Source organism: Podarcis raffonei, chromosome 6, assembly GCF_027172205.1.
Source record: "Podarcis raffonei isolate rPodRaf1 chromosome 6, rPodRaf1.pri, whole genome shotgun sequence".
Lineage (NCBI taxonomy): Eukaryota > Metazoa > Chordata > Lepidosauria > Squamata > Lacertidae > Podarcis > Podarcis raffonei.
In genome coordinates this window covers 53747717-53762957 of record NC_070607.1, presented here as the reverse complement: position 1 = coordinate 53762957, position 15241 = coordinate 53747717, and positions in this window count along the sequence as shown.

Below are 15241 nucleotides of genomic sequence, written 5' to 3'. Positions count from 1 at the left end.
AGTGAAGACAGACACATTTGAATATTAGAGTGGAACACAAGGGGAAAAGATGGTTTCAAAAGCAGGGGCCCTCTTTGAAGAGACAGCTTGAAATCACGGGTAAGTGCCATTCTGATATCATTTAGTTTTTAGATTTTGATTTCCTATTTGTGTGCTACTTTTGTATGACTTGCTTTTGTACCATTTTGGAAAACTGAACAGAGCACGAGAAATGATGGGAGGAATTTCTTCAATTTCAGTTTCAGATCTGAGGGAATATCCATAGAGAGGAGGAAAATAATATATCAATGGTATGTGACCTCAGTGAAAGTAAATGCATTTTTTAAAAAACAAACCCCAAATGCTTTCAAACGTTGGAAATGTTATAATGATTACACCAAATTTATCTCAGGTTGATCCTTGGGTAGAAGGTGGTGTCCTTCAAAGAACAAGTATTTGACTTGCATTTGATGTGTTTTCTTTTGAGCCTTTGTTAGGATGGCTGACAAATGGCGTCTAAATTATTGCAAAATGTGTTTATGGCAAAATTTAGAAAGTGGCATCAGTACCCACTGTTAAGGGGAAACAATAAAGTCCTGTGACATCTTAAAGCAGGAGTGGCTAAACAACCAGATGTTGCTGAGACTCTTAATTTCCATCAGCCCCAACAGCATTGCCATTGGACAGGGATAATGGGATTTGTAGCTCAACAGCATCTGGAATGCCAGAGGTTAGCCACCTGCCTTTAAGACTAACACATTTTTTTTAATGGCATATAAGGTTTCAAGGACTTGAGTTCACTTCACCAGATGCATGAAATGTTATCCTTAGTTGACAAGTACATGTACACATGATTTGAAGATGGAAGGGGAATGGTCAGCTGTAAACAGAGTCATCAGAGGGAAACAAAATGCAAAATAAAAATAAAAATGCAGAGCGTTACAATTATGCTACAGTGCAAATAGATATAAAATTATTAGACTGACCATTTCTAGTAGTGATACAGACATCCTGCCATTGTGGAAGAAGACCTGCTACAGTCAGGCCATGGGTGTTAGAGCTGACCTCGATAAGTCATAATTCAGTAGTTTTATAATGGAGTCTCCCCTTGGCAGTTCTTCAGATCAAGAATGGCCTCCAGTAACCGTCTGGAAATCGTTGCTGTTAAAGAATAGCTGATTTGAAGTTTTAGGTATAGCCGAAATGAGTAAGCTATTGGATAAGGTGTAGGAAAGGACTAGTTGTGTTATTTCGGTTGGTTTTCTGGAAAAGTGAGACACACATGTTTATGTCAGGCATGAGGAACTGCTGGCCAAGATAGGCCCACCAGGAGAACTTGTTTGATTCACAAGATCATTTCCCCCTAGCACTCCCAAGAGTTCTTCTTCAAGTGGGGCTTGCATTCAGTGCCTTTAAAATTTGGAGCCAGGTGCAAGCTCTGTTGGGATCGACTCCACTCAGGACCTCCCAGGTGGAGCCCATCCCTGTGGCAGCGATTGTCTTTTGTAGACATGGCTTGAATCCAAGCTGCGCCTATAAAGGAAGAAAAGAAAGACTCAGAGGCGCAATCTGGATTCCTTTCCTTTGAAGTTCCCCCTCCTTCTGCATTTTTTATTTATTTAACAAATTTTAAATGCCGCTTGATTGTAATAAATCCTCTAAGCAGTTTATGGGAAATATTCAGGTTATCAGTAAAAACAGTTAATTTTAATAATCTTTAAATGTTTTTAACAGCAAGCAAGCAAGCAAGCAAGCAAGCAAGCAAGCAAGCAAGCAAGCAAGCAAGCAAGCAAATAAATAAATAAATAAATAGATAGATAGATAGATAGATAGATAGATAGATAGATAGATAGAAGCATATCTATGGGCCTGGATAAGCTTGCTTAAACGAATGTTTTATGCAGGTGCTAAAAATGATGTCAATAGGCAGGGAGTTCCACAGCGTAGGTCGTGCCACACTAACAGACTGATTTCCTACAACTGTGGAATGAGTATAGCGTGGCAGCGGTAACAGTGCCATTTCCACAAATGGAGCGGTTGAGTGAGCATATATGGGGTAAGTAAACTGCAAGTAAACTGATCCCAACCTGTTGAGGGCTTCCTATACTAAAGGAACACCTTGAACTTGGCCAGTTACAAATCGGCAACCAGTCCAGATCTCTTAAGCCACTTGATGTCATGGGGCCTGTCAGAGAATAGATAGGCGGGCATTTCGACCCACTTGTCACAGTGACCTGCAGGGGTAGCAGAGCCATCCAGTTACCCCGGTTGATGTAATGGAACTTTTGGTTGTCATGGCATCCAATAGGAGAGATGCTTGTGTAGGAAATGAAAGCTAAGAGAATAGAACCTCAACTATTTAGATGTTTTATAGACATAAAACATGACATTGAATTGTGCTGCAAGACAATAAGATACAAATTCTAGGGCGTTCTTGTTGGTCCAGAGAAGTCAAGAGGCATATTGTCTCATGATGCACTATCTCAAGCTCCTAACCTGCCAACAAAGATACTCTTCTGCAGCATTCTAAGCTTGAGCATTATGAAGGTATTAATTAAGGTCATCACTAAGTTGAATCAGATGTACATTATTACAGGCTTCATGTGAATAGCGTGTTGGAACTTTAGTGCAGCCTGAATCTGACTCTGTTTTAGAGATCAAACTTGGAAAACCTAGAACACATTCACTTGTTAGTAAAAGGAGCTTAAACACATTGCACATGCTCCTCCTGGAAGCACCCTCTCCTGTGGATCCAACTGTGAAGGAGCAGCAGAACCCCCACCATCCAATATTCTCTCCCTATCCCATGTTTGGTTTCCTCGGGGCTATAGTGCTGATCTCTAGCACTAGGTAAAATTTTCCTGTCCTAGGTTTTGACTGTGCATAGGGCCATGGTTGCTGTAAATTTCTACGTACACTGAAAGCTCATACCACACTTCTATATACTGCTTCCCCACCTCCGAAGAAAAGCTCCCATCCAATTGCTAGGGAGTCCTCTTGCTTATTGTAGTAACTGGGGCACTGAGTATTGACCATGTGTGCCCCACGTGTCATCTCTCCCATATTTGCTTGGAAATGCTTTTAACTACCTTGTTTGGGCCAGGCTTTGAATGACCCATTTTGCATGAAGGAGGGAGGGGGAGAGAGAAATGGACAAATGTCTGACTTTTATGGTTCTCCAGTGATTAGGGTATGTTGAACTATGCCTGTATAATTTCTTCAAGGCCACTCCCAACATGTGCAGGTTATCCTTGCGGTTCTGAAGCTCCAGTGAGACTCGAGCATCTCCACTGATTGTTGCACATAACTTGTACATGGAGCAATATACAGTGGTACCTCAGGTTAAGAACTTACTTCGTTCTGGAGGTCTGTTCTTAACCTGAAACTGTTCTTACCCTGAAGTACCACTTTAGCTAATGGGGCCTCCTGCTGCTGCTGCGCCGCCACTGCATGATTTCTGTTCTCATCCTGAAGCAAAGTTCTTAACCCGAGGTAATATTTCTGGGTTAGCGGAGTCTGTAACCTGAAGCATATGTAACCGAGGTACCACTGTACTGAAATACATACTGTAGAAAGATAAAAAGAGTGATGTGTTATTTAGATCGCAGTCAAAATAATGTTTAGAGCTTGGGCATTTAATGCATCTAAAAACAGCATTATTATTATTATTATTATTATTATTTGCCTTGATACAATATCAAGCTATTGGATGAAGCTACCATGCATCTGGATTAGCCCACATCTGCCCACTGTGAGTTCTTGGCATCCTTCTGAAACATCTGGCTTTGGTTGTCCTTTGAGGGGATATGATAGCTGCATCCCAGCACTGAGCCAGTAGGACAGTTCATATGTTCCTAACGTTTTATGTGCAGAAATACAGGGCCTCACTGCATGCCTGTCATCTTGGCTCCTAGTCTACAATGTGTCAAAATGCGAAGCACATGCAGCTGTTACGTAGCCACATTTGTTTTTCCCCAGTTACAACCGGGCTTGTTATAGTTGGACCATACATTTCTATGCTAAAGCACTTAATAATAATGAGAGCCACATTTTCATGCGCTTACCTAATATTTGTCTAGCAGGCTCCGTAGAAGACAAGTTCGTCAGTCTGTGGGTGGGAAGTCGATCTATCTTCTAGAATTTGGTGTAACAAATATCAGTTCCAAAACAAACAGTTCTGGATAGGACCCTGAAATGGGGGTGGGGGGACCCAACCCAACCTTCCCAAACCAATTTTCGTTATTGTTCAGAACAATAGCATAGGCAGTGTTAATATTATCCAGATGCATAGAAATGTTTCAATTAAACCACAGTCAGATATAATATAGGGACGCCGGTGGCGCTGTGGGTAAAACCTCAGCGCCTAGGACTTGCCGATCGTCAGGTCGGCGGTTTGAATCCCCGCGGCGGGGTGCGCTCCCGTTGCTCGGTCCCAGCGCCTGCCAACCTAGCAGTTCGAAAGCACCCCTGGGTGCAAGTAGATAAATAGGGACCACTTACTAGCAGGAAGGTAAACGGCGTTTCCGTGTGCTGCGCTGGCTCGCCAGATGCGGCTTGTCATGCTGGCCACGTGACCCGGAAGTGTCTTCGGACAGCCCTGGCCCCCGGCCTCTTAAGCGAGATGGGCGCGCAACCCCAGAGTCGGACACGACTGGCCCGTACGGGCAGGGGTACCTTTACCTTTTACAGATGTAATATTGTGCTGAGTTGATGTACTGTGTTTGTTGTGATCTGCTCTATGACTGTTCTATGGAAGAAGGTGGGATATTAATCCAATAAATGATAATTTGGGAATCTGCAGCCTCAAGAGAAATGGGTGAAGTGCAGGTGCTGCCGGGCAATTGGATTCCTAGGTCGGGGGATGAAATAGAGGAGAGGGTGGCAGCCTGGAAGCAAGATGGTTTGAGTACATAACGCCAGTTCTGGCCTGACTGCACTGGCTGCCAGTTAGTTTCTGGGCCCAGTTGAAAGTCTATATGACCTATAAAGCCTTAAACAACTTGGGACCGCAATGCCTCAAGGACTGCCTCTCCACATATGAACCAACCTAGACCCTGCGATCATCATCTGAGGCCCTTCTTCCTGTGTGTCCTCAGTGAGGAGTCCAGAGGGTGGCAACATGAGAATGGGCCTTTTCTGCAGTGGCTCCCCATTTGTGGAATGCTCTCCCCTGGCAGGCACGCCTGGTGCCTTCATTACATATCTTTAGGTGCCAGGCAAAAGCATTGCTCTTTTTCCAGACCTTTGGCTAATTAAGCAACCTATGGCCTTTATTTTTTTCTCCGTAAATTTTCTTTATTTTCATTAATTGTACATATATACAATCTAGATTACATAAGTTAGTTATAACATTGCTGTTACCAAAATCATATACATAATACAAACTTATTTGGAGCTCCGCCGAGCCTTGGACTTCCCTTCGCTTCATTGGTAAGTATCAGATAGTATCAAAAGTTACGTGTTTTATCTACTTTACATACTTGTCAAACACTGTTAGAGTTATTCTATTCCTGCCAGAGTCGTCAAAGTTCTATACTTATCTCTTATATATACCAGATATTTATTCCAATTTTCATGAAACCTCTGATCGTCTTGGTCTCTTAGTCTTCCTGTTAATCTAGCTAGTTCAACATAATTTAACATCTTAATCTGCCAGTCATTTATGGAAGGTATTAATTCCGTTTTCCAGTTTTGGGCTAACATGGTTCTAGCGGCCGTTGTGGCATATAAAAATAAATTTTTATCCTCTTTTTTGATTTCTTTATCAACTATTCCTAATAGGAAGGCTTCAGGTTTTTTGGGAAAAGTATACTTAAAAATTTTTTTAAGTTCATTATAAATCAGTTCCCAAAAGCCTTTTACTTTACTGCATGTCCACCACATATGATATAATTCACCATCTCCCTTACCACATTTCCAGCATTTCTTAGTCTTCAGTTTATAGATCTTAGCTAGCTTCACTGGTGTAAGGTACCATCTATAAATCATCTTCCAAAGGTTCTCCCTTAATGCCATACACGCTGTAAATTTGATATTTACGTTCCACAATTCTTGCCACTTTACAAAATCGATGTTATAACCAATGTCTATGGCCCACTTTATCATGGCCTCCTTCACCTCTTCGTCTTTTGTATACCATTCTAATAAGAGGTCATACGTCCTTGATAATAATTTACTTTTACCTTCTATGATTTCCACATTGAATTTAGATTTTTTGTCTTCAAAACCTAGCTTCCTTTTGTCTTCTTTTAATAGATCATTCACTTGGTGGTACTGCAGCCACCCCGTGAGCACATTCTTTACCTCTTCGTAAGGTTTAAGTTTTACACCCTGTTCTGTTTTATTAATAAGATCTTCGTAGGTAGCTTTTTCCCTTTCCATGTTAGTTTTTTTAACAGTTAGAACATTTATTGGTGAGATCCACCATGGCGTTTTCTTTTCCAGCAAATTCTTATTTCTTTCCCATACTTGGAATAAAGGTCCTCTAATTATATGATTAAGGAAGCCTCTATGAACTTTTACCTTTTCGTACCACAGGTACGAGTGCCACCCGTACCTGTTGTCAAAGCCCTCTAAGTCCAGAATATCGGTATTCTCTAGCTTTATCCATTCTCTCACCCACGTTAGGCAGGCCGCTTCATAGTATAAACTCAAATCTGGTAAAGAGAAACCCCCTCTTTCTTTTTTATCTACCAATATTTTCATTTTAATTCGTGGTCTCTTTCCCTGCCAGATGAATCTCGCTAGGGTCCTTTGCCATTCTTTGCACTGTTTTAATCCTTTCAGAACTGGTATGGTTTGGAATAGAAATAGCATTCTTGGTAGAACGTTCATTTTGATAACTGAAATCCTCCCTAAGAAGGAAAGTTTTAATCTCTCCCAGATTTCTAGATCTTTTTTGATACCCTTCCAGGTAACCTCGTAATTGTCTTTATATAGGTTTATATTTTTCGCTGTAATCCACACTCCTAGATACTTTACCTTCTTCGCAACCATGATTCCCGTCCTTTGTTCTAAGTCTGTTATATCTTCCTTGGTTATATTTTTTGTTATCATTTTAGTTTTATTCCTGTTAAGCTTAAAACCTGCCACTTCTCCAAATTCTTCTAATTTCTGTAGGGCTTCTGGTAAACTATTCTTAGGGTCTTCCAAAGTTAGTATCAAGTCATCTGCAAATGCTTTTATTTTGAATTCCTTGCTTCCTATCTTAATTCCTTTAACTCCCGGTGATTCCCTTAATTTTTTGTTAAACACTTCTAATACTGTTATAAATAACAAAGGGGATAAAGGACAGCCTTGCCTAGTTCCTTTGGCAATATCAAATACCTCCGATGTACTATTATTTATTATAAGTTTGGCTTTCTGCTCTTGATAAATAGCCTCAATACCTCTTCCAAAACCTTCACCAATTCCCATCATTTTTAAATTTTCCATCATAAAACGCCAGGAGACGTTGTCAAATGCCTTCTCGGCATCAATGAAAACCAACGCCGCCTGCTTGTCTATTCTACTGTCCAAATATTCGATAATATCTATCACGTTTCTTATATTATCTTTTAGTTGTCTCCCCGGAAGGAAACCCGTTTGGTCTTTATGGATTCTTTTATTTAAGACTTTTTTTAACCTTTCCGCCAATATGTCTGCGAACAGCTTATAGTCATTATTTAATAATGAAATAGGTCTATAATTCTTTACCTCTAAGCTGTCCGCGTCCTTTTTGGGGATTAAGGTAATATATGCTTCTTTCCAGGTGTTTGGAATTCTCCCTTCCTTTAATACATTATTCATAACTTCGCATAGCACTGGCGAAAGTTGGTCACTTAACATTTTGTAATATTTAGTTGAGATACCGTCTGGCCCTGGCGCTTTTCCTATTTTCATTTTTTTTATTGCATTCCTGATTTCTTCCTCCATAATTGCCCGGTTTAAGTATTCTCTTTCTTCAATCGTAATCTGCTGTAGTTGGTATTTTTTCAAATAGTCTTCTATCTCTTTATCTGTCTCTTTTCCTCTTTTATATAAATCCTTATAGTATCTCTGAAATATTTTCTTTATCTCTTTCGGATCCTCCACTGTCCTTTCTCCAACCCTTATCTTACATATCGTATTTTGTTTTTTCCTCTCTTTTATTTGCCATGCTAAATATTTCCCCATCTTATTTGCTGATTCAAAGTTCTTTTGTTTCAACATTTTAATCCTCCATTCAATCTCCTGGTTCACTATCATAGAGAATTGGACTTGTAGCATCCTTATATTTTTTTTTTGGTGTTTCTTGCTCTTCCTTTTTTTCTTTTTTTTTTCTAATTCTCTCCTCTATTTTTTTATTAATTAAGACAAATAGAAATAAAGGATGAAAAAGGGGGTGGGAACGCCAGCTGAAAGGAGACCATCAAGACAGGAAAATGGAAAAGAAGGAAAGGAAATTAAAGATTATGATAATTTGATGGCTGAAATAAGGAAAGAATTTAAAAATAATGAACAGTATATTGAGAAAAAACTAAGGGAAGTACAGGTTTCTGTGAATAAGAGATTAGAGGAGGTGGTGGGAGAATTAACAGGAAAAGTAAAAGACTTATCCCAGAGATCCAAAGTGTTGGAAGACTCAATGAAAAGGGTTCAAAAGGACACCAAAGAAAACAGGAAAGATGTGGATAGGATCAAGATGGAGGTGAAGGAGATAAATAAAATACAGGAAGAGTTATTGGACAGTGTGGCGATGACTCAAATGAGACAGAAGCAATCAAACCTGAAATTTAGGGGGATCCCAGAGGAACCAAATGAAAATATACGAGCTAAGATGGTTAGAGAATTAGCAGTTTGGTTAGATATGAAGGAAGAAGACTTAGGATACACAGTTGCAAATATTTTTCGGATAAAAACAAAATCAGCCAAAGCCAGAGGGAAGAAACTGCCAGGAGATGTCCTGGTTATGTTTAACTCACTGGATATAAGAAATGAAATATTAAAACTAAACTATAATCAAAAACTATGTGTTGAAGGAAAGTCAATTATCATATTTAAAGAGATTCCTTCAAGATTTCTTCGCAAGAGAGATATCTATAAAAAATTAACTAACCAATTGAAGAAGAACGGGATCCAGTATAGATGGGAATTCCCGGAAGGGATTTCTTTCTATTTTAAAGAAAAAAGATTTAAACTAACCAGCCCTCTGGAATTGAATAAATTTGCAAGAAGATACGAGAAGGAACTGGGAAGGATGGAAGGGAGGGAACCAGAAGGGGATCAGACGGGGGAAGAGAGGGGTGGAGGTGAAGGAAGCGGAGAGGAAGAAGGGGAGGAAAGCCTAGACGAAGAAAAAGAGGAAGAAGAGACAGATAACAAAGAACAGTAGAACCAACTTAGACTCGACTACTTACTGACTGTACACTAAAAATGACCTTAAAAATTATTTCATGGAATGTGAATGGGCTAAACAATAAAAATAAAAGAAATCAAATTGCTCATGTATTGCTTAAAAAGAACCTTGATGTAATTTGTTTTCAAGAAACTCACATAAAAAAAAAAACACAAAAGAATTCTAAGTAATAAGAGATTAGGATTGGATTTTGTAACATCAGATAATGTCAAGAAAAGAGGAGTGGTATTATATGTAAAAGAAAAACTTGATCCAAAATTAATTTATAAAGATGAAGAGGGGAGAATGATAGTTGTACAGATCACCCATCAAGGAGAAAAGATAAATGTGGTGGGGATATATGCTCCCAATGACAAAAAGTCAATATTTTATTCTGAATTAGGCAATAAATTGTTAGAATGGATGGACCAACATTTGATATTGATGGGAGACTTTAACGGAGTAGTTTCCCCAAACATGGACAGATCAACAAAAAAAGAGGAAGTGAGGGAGGGCAAACTACCGAAAACCTTCTTCGAGTTAGTGGAAAATTTGGGACTAATTGACGCTTGGAGATTTAAAAACCCCACGTTAAAACAATTTACCTTCTTTTCAAATCCAAACCAAAGTTGGGGGAGAATAGATCTTATGTGGATCTCGAAGGAACTGACACAGAGAGTAATTAGGGCAGAAATTCACCCACAAACTCTATCTGACCATAACCCAGTCTACATGGAGATAAAAGGAAAAGATTTTAGATCACTAAGATGGAGAATGAATGAAAATTTATTCAACGACCATAAGATAGTAAACAAAGCAAAAGAGACAATCGAGGAATACTTTAAGTGGAATTTGAATAAAGAAACTCCCCTAGAAACGGTGTGGGATGCGGGGAAGGCCGTCATGAGGGGCTTCTTAATTCAGGAAAATAGCATTTTAAGAAAGAAAAAAGAGAAAAAGAAAGAAGAAATCCTACTGCAGCTCATGGAGAATGAAAGACAGTTAACTATTAAACCAGGGGATGAATTATCAAAGCAACCTATGGCCTTTAAACTGTGTTTGTGTGGGTATTGTTTTAGTTTTTTACTATATTGGGTAGTTTTGTGTTTTTGTATTTTAACCTACCCTGTGAGCCTCTGATGAAGAGCGGTATAGAATAATAATAATAATAATAATAATAATAATAATAATAATAATAATAACAAATTTCAAACTGGGCTTTTCAGAGTGTCACTTCTGCTCTGATTGAAGTCACCTCATTTGTTTTTCTGCATTCCTCTTTTTTCTCTCCATCGCTACTGGAATACTTGCTCACCTGCTTGTTTATCCCCTTCGGCGCATTCACTCACATTACAGTGTCCTGATGAAGTGCTGCAAGCAAGGATTTAAGCGGCTCTTTTTGGTTCTCCGGTTTCTTTTCTGCTGCTAATGAGTTTTCAAAATGTTTCCTGAGCTGTTTTCACTCTGAATATTTCCTTCTAGGTTATATTGGCCAATAAACTTGGTGCAATTTGTTAGTAGTACTATATTGGCGCTGTAACTCTCCCATCGGTTTGACTTCACCCTTGAACACACACTCTTCCATTGCCTCCCGAGACAGACAGGTGCCAACTGACTGGTTGTTAAAATACTCTGTTAAAATTCCTGATGTTCTGAGTTTTAATCCCTGTACTCATTATAGTGAAATTGGTCTGGAGCATAATGGAGCATGTGTGTATAGATGTTGGTAAAGTGAGTTGGTACGGTTATGATGATGATTACAATTTATGAATTGCTTTCTGAACTGCCGTTTCAAGGTGATTTGCATGTAAGATAATTAAAAGCAGATAAAAACACAAAAGCTTTTTTTTTTTAAGTGTGAAACCTTAATAAGCGGATGCTTTTATGCAGCTGGGAGAGACTGTTAAAACACTGCCCCACTCTTCCGTAGATAAGCCAGAAAGATACCATGGTCAATGAAATCAAAAGCTGATGCAAGATTTGCAGAGGAAGGACTTGGGTGTTTTTCTGGGAAACTCAAACCATGTTTGGTCATGGTAGCTGATCTTGAAGCCTTCCTTAATGGTCTCTGTGCAGTTCCACATATAGCGCATCAGGCATTTTAAAAAAAAGAATGCCATGGCTGTGGGAGCAAGCTCCCTCTAGGCACAGCTGGTTTGCCTGGGTGAGAAACGTCTTAAAGACTCTTGCCCATGTTATAGGCTCTTGCCGCCCACTGTCAGAAATCGACAAAGAATGCATGTCATAACAGACTCTTGAGCAACTCTGTGGGAGCAGGCCATCTCTGCAGTTAATTCTTTGGCCAGGGCCACTATGACACCGAGTTCAGTTTCACCCTGTTTGCCCTTGCTATTGTCTCTTCAATCAGTTTCAGTTACTGTGACAGCTCTCACTGGCTACACAGTGAGCCCTCTTGCTTCCACTCGTTTTTGGTACTTACTCAAATGTCTTTCATGTCGATTGCGGTCTATAGTACTCATGTAGCAAGTGGGTTGTGTGGAAGACTTCCCTCTTGGGTTTGGGACCACTAGGAGCATGTCCAAGAAGCTCACATTGAAGACTTTTGTGTTAGACAAGCGTGATAGCATGAGATGCAGGATGAGGGCCGCCCACTTTCACAGAATTGATTTGCCAATCTATTATGTTGTGTGTGTTTGGTGGATTTCTTAATATTGCAAACATGAGTTGATGTTCCTCCCACAGGCAAAATGGTTGTGCCAGTCAAAGGGAAATTTACCTCCAAAGTTATTACCTTTGTTTTTTGAAAAACTCATTAAACTATATATGGGACAGCACAGGTGACCACTCAAAGAATTAGATGCAGGTAAGCAACCTGCCTCTTCCATGAGGTTATGGTTCATTCAGTGGTGAGAAACAACTGGTTTTTTAATTACTTGCAATAGCTGCAGATTATATACCATGGGCATTTAGGCTTCCCATAAGACTTAAATGTAAATTATATGTTGATCTCCGGCAGCAGTTTCTAGATCATCTCTGCATCCCCAAATGGAAACCAGAGTTAGAGGTCATACATTTTCTATTATTGGGGAATAATCAGGAGCTCACCAAGTTAGTGGCTAAATATCTTTATCTGGTTTTTGTCATCGAAACACATTGCAGACGTCTGATCTCCCTGGAGACCTAGAGATGTAATGTTAGACTGCTCTGCCTCTTTCATTCGACAAATGTTTTGTGTCACTGGGAAGGCAGTAATTCTGTATTGATTTGCTATGGATGTTTGTATGTGATGCCAATAAAAGGTTTGATGATGATAAGACTTACAATGTGTTCAAAATAAACTAATTAAAACAATCTCACTACATAGACTGCATTGAAACGAAAGTGATTCCATTCCCTTAGTTAATGAACTTTCTTATTAAATATTATATAAAACGGAGCTTATCGTGACCAGCGATGCCTGTGCACAGTCTGCTTCCCTTTAACTGTACCCCTGATAAGCTCTCAATCTCCTCTATTAGCTCTTGTATTTCAGCTTCAGACGGCTTTATATTAATGTGAAGAAGGTGCCTTTACTGGACAAGATTTCAAGCTACCCTGCATATTCTATCAATCGTTGTAAAAAGACAGGTGTATTTCTCAGCTATAGACAGGGACTGGGCTTACCTATTTCTCATTCACGTATAGGAGTCAGATGGTTTGCAAACCCATTGGGATTTTATATACAATGCAATGACCTGCAGAAGGATAGGAATGGCCAGGTTGTCTTCATATAGCATTACAACAGATAGCCTATAAAAGGCAGTCCATATATTGTTTGGTGGATTATCCCTTTACTGGGATGCAACTGATGTGAATGAATAGTTGGAGGGTTTTGGATATGATTTGATGGGGTGGTTATAATCAGCACCCTGGGGCTACTTCCAACATTTTTCTTTGCTGCACATCACTTTTTATTGTATATAATTTTTAGGTCACCTTGAAACCTTCATGGTATAAAGCAGGCACCCCCAAACTCGGCCCTCCAGATGTTTTGGGACTACAACTCCCGTCATCCCTAGCTAATAGGACCAGTGGTCAGGGATGATGGGAATTGTAGTCCCAAAACATCTGGAGGGCTGAGTTTGGGGATGCCTGGTATAAAGCCACAAATCTATCATCTATATCATCTATCTATCTATCTATCTATCTATCTATCTATCTATCATCTATCTATCTATCTATCTATCATCTATCTATCTATCTATCATCTATCTATCTATCTATCATCCATGATTAGGGTCTTTCCATATGGTTGTTTAACTATGAAAGACTGATTCATTCAATCAATCAATCAATCAATCAATCAATCAATCACCCACCCAGATCTTAGCACTGTACTGTACACTATACTTGCCCTAAACAATGTTAAGTTGCATAAAAAGCAGAAGCCTTGCTTCAGAGGAATAACCTTGTCCCACATCCCACGTTTGCAAGTTTACAAAAATGATTAGTACAGATGTGCATTCCTTTATGAGAGAGTGGGGAGCAGCACACAGCCTTCAAAGAACTCGAAAGGAGAGAGAGATGGAGGAGTCACAACCTGGGTGCAGTTCTGAGGGAAGAGGTTAGCACTACTATCCCATTTGAAGGTGTAGCGAGGAGCATAGCCTAGAAAGCCTTTTTTAAAAGGATATTATTAATGGTGGTGTTGGTGTTGCACAACTGTTCCTCATTTCATGTGATATCCCAGGCATATCTAACCAGTGTCCCCGGCATGCAGCCACATTCTACGGAGCATTCAAAATTCCAGTTAAGTTCTCATGGGAAAAAAAGCTTAATTTTGCTACAGTAAGCAATTACCGCTTTTCCCAGAAGTAAAACTGTATTTCACACCAAGTTTTATCTTCTGGAAATACATGTTGCACAGGATCCAGAAGTAACGACTTCACAATTAATATGCATCAATTGGAAAACACCGTTTGGAAGCACCATGAAGCTATACGGGCTGCTTCCTCTCTCACTAGATATTTTCTAAAAACTGTAGGTTCAGCTCTGTAGATGGCATGTCTTTCCGCCCAAGCCTGATCTTCCATGTCGAGTAACAGCCTCCTGGGTCATGGATCCTCATGTCGAGTTCCCCTGAACTCTTGTGGACATGCAGATCTTGCCATATCTGGTTCAACTTCCAAATGATACCATCAGAGTATTAAAACACCAAATGCCTTTCACTATTTTGCTGTTGCTGTCCTTTATCATTGCTGTCGGTGCAAAACTGCCAAAAGTCTTTCCCTCTGTTAAAAATGAAGGCAGTACTCTGCATTATTTGTAATTTGCATTGCGCTGCAACACACAAGGGGCTCATTGCTGCTCAGACATATAGCTTATCCTTGCCCATTTTCCCCAGCCTGAGCCGTGTAGATAGACAATGGTCTGGAAGGACCACAGGGTTGATCCAAGTCTGATAATGGCTTTGGTCCTGATATTATTATTATTATTATTATTATTATTATTATTATTATTATTAAACTCAGTGTTACTGGCAGCACCATCACATGCAGTCACTGCGTCTGGCATAATTTTGCTGATGAGTGAAGACAACCCTGAGGGTAGTTTTTGAGTTTGGTTGACATGTAAACTATTTGGAAAGTGAGGGGAGGGGTGGGTTATGTGCACAAATGGGCTGGATCATGCTTAGGGTTACTGGTATGCTTCAGCATCAGGTTACAGCACCATGACCCTGCAAGCCAGAGTTCCTCTTACTGGAGGAACAGTTGATGCATCATTTTCATGCACACAATTGATTTCATCGAATGGGCATGGCTCATCTGACCGTCCCTTAAGGACCATTATTCTTCTTCCATCAATGATACTCTGTGAGATGGGTGTGTCCCCTCTATGGCTCCGAAAGGCATTCTAATAAAAAGATAAATTTCCTCCTTGCGATCTTGGGCTTTGGGTGTTCCTTAC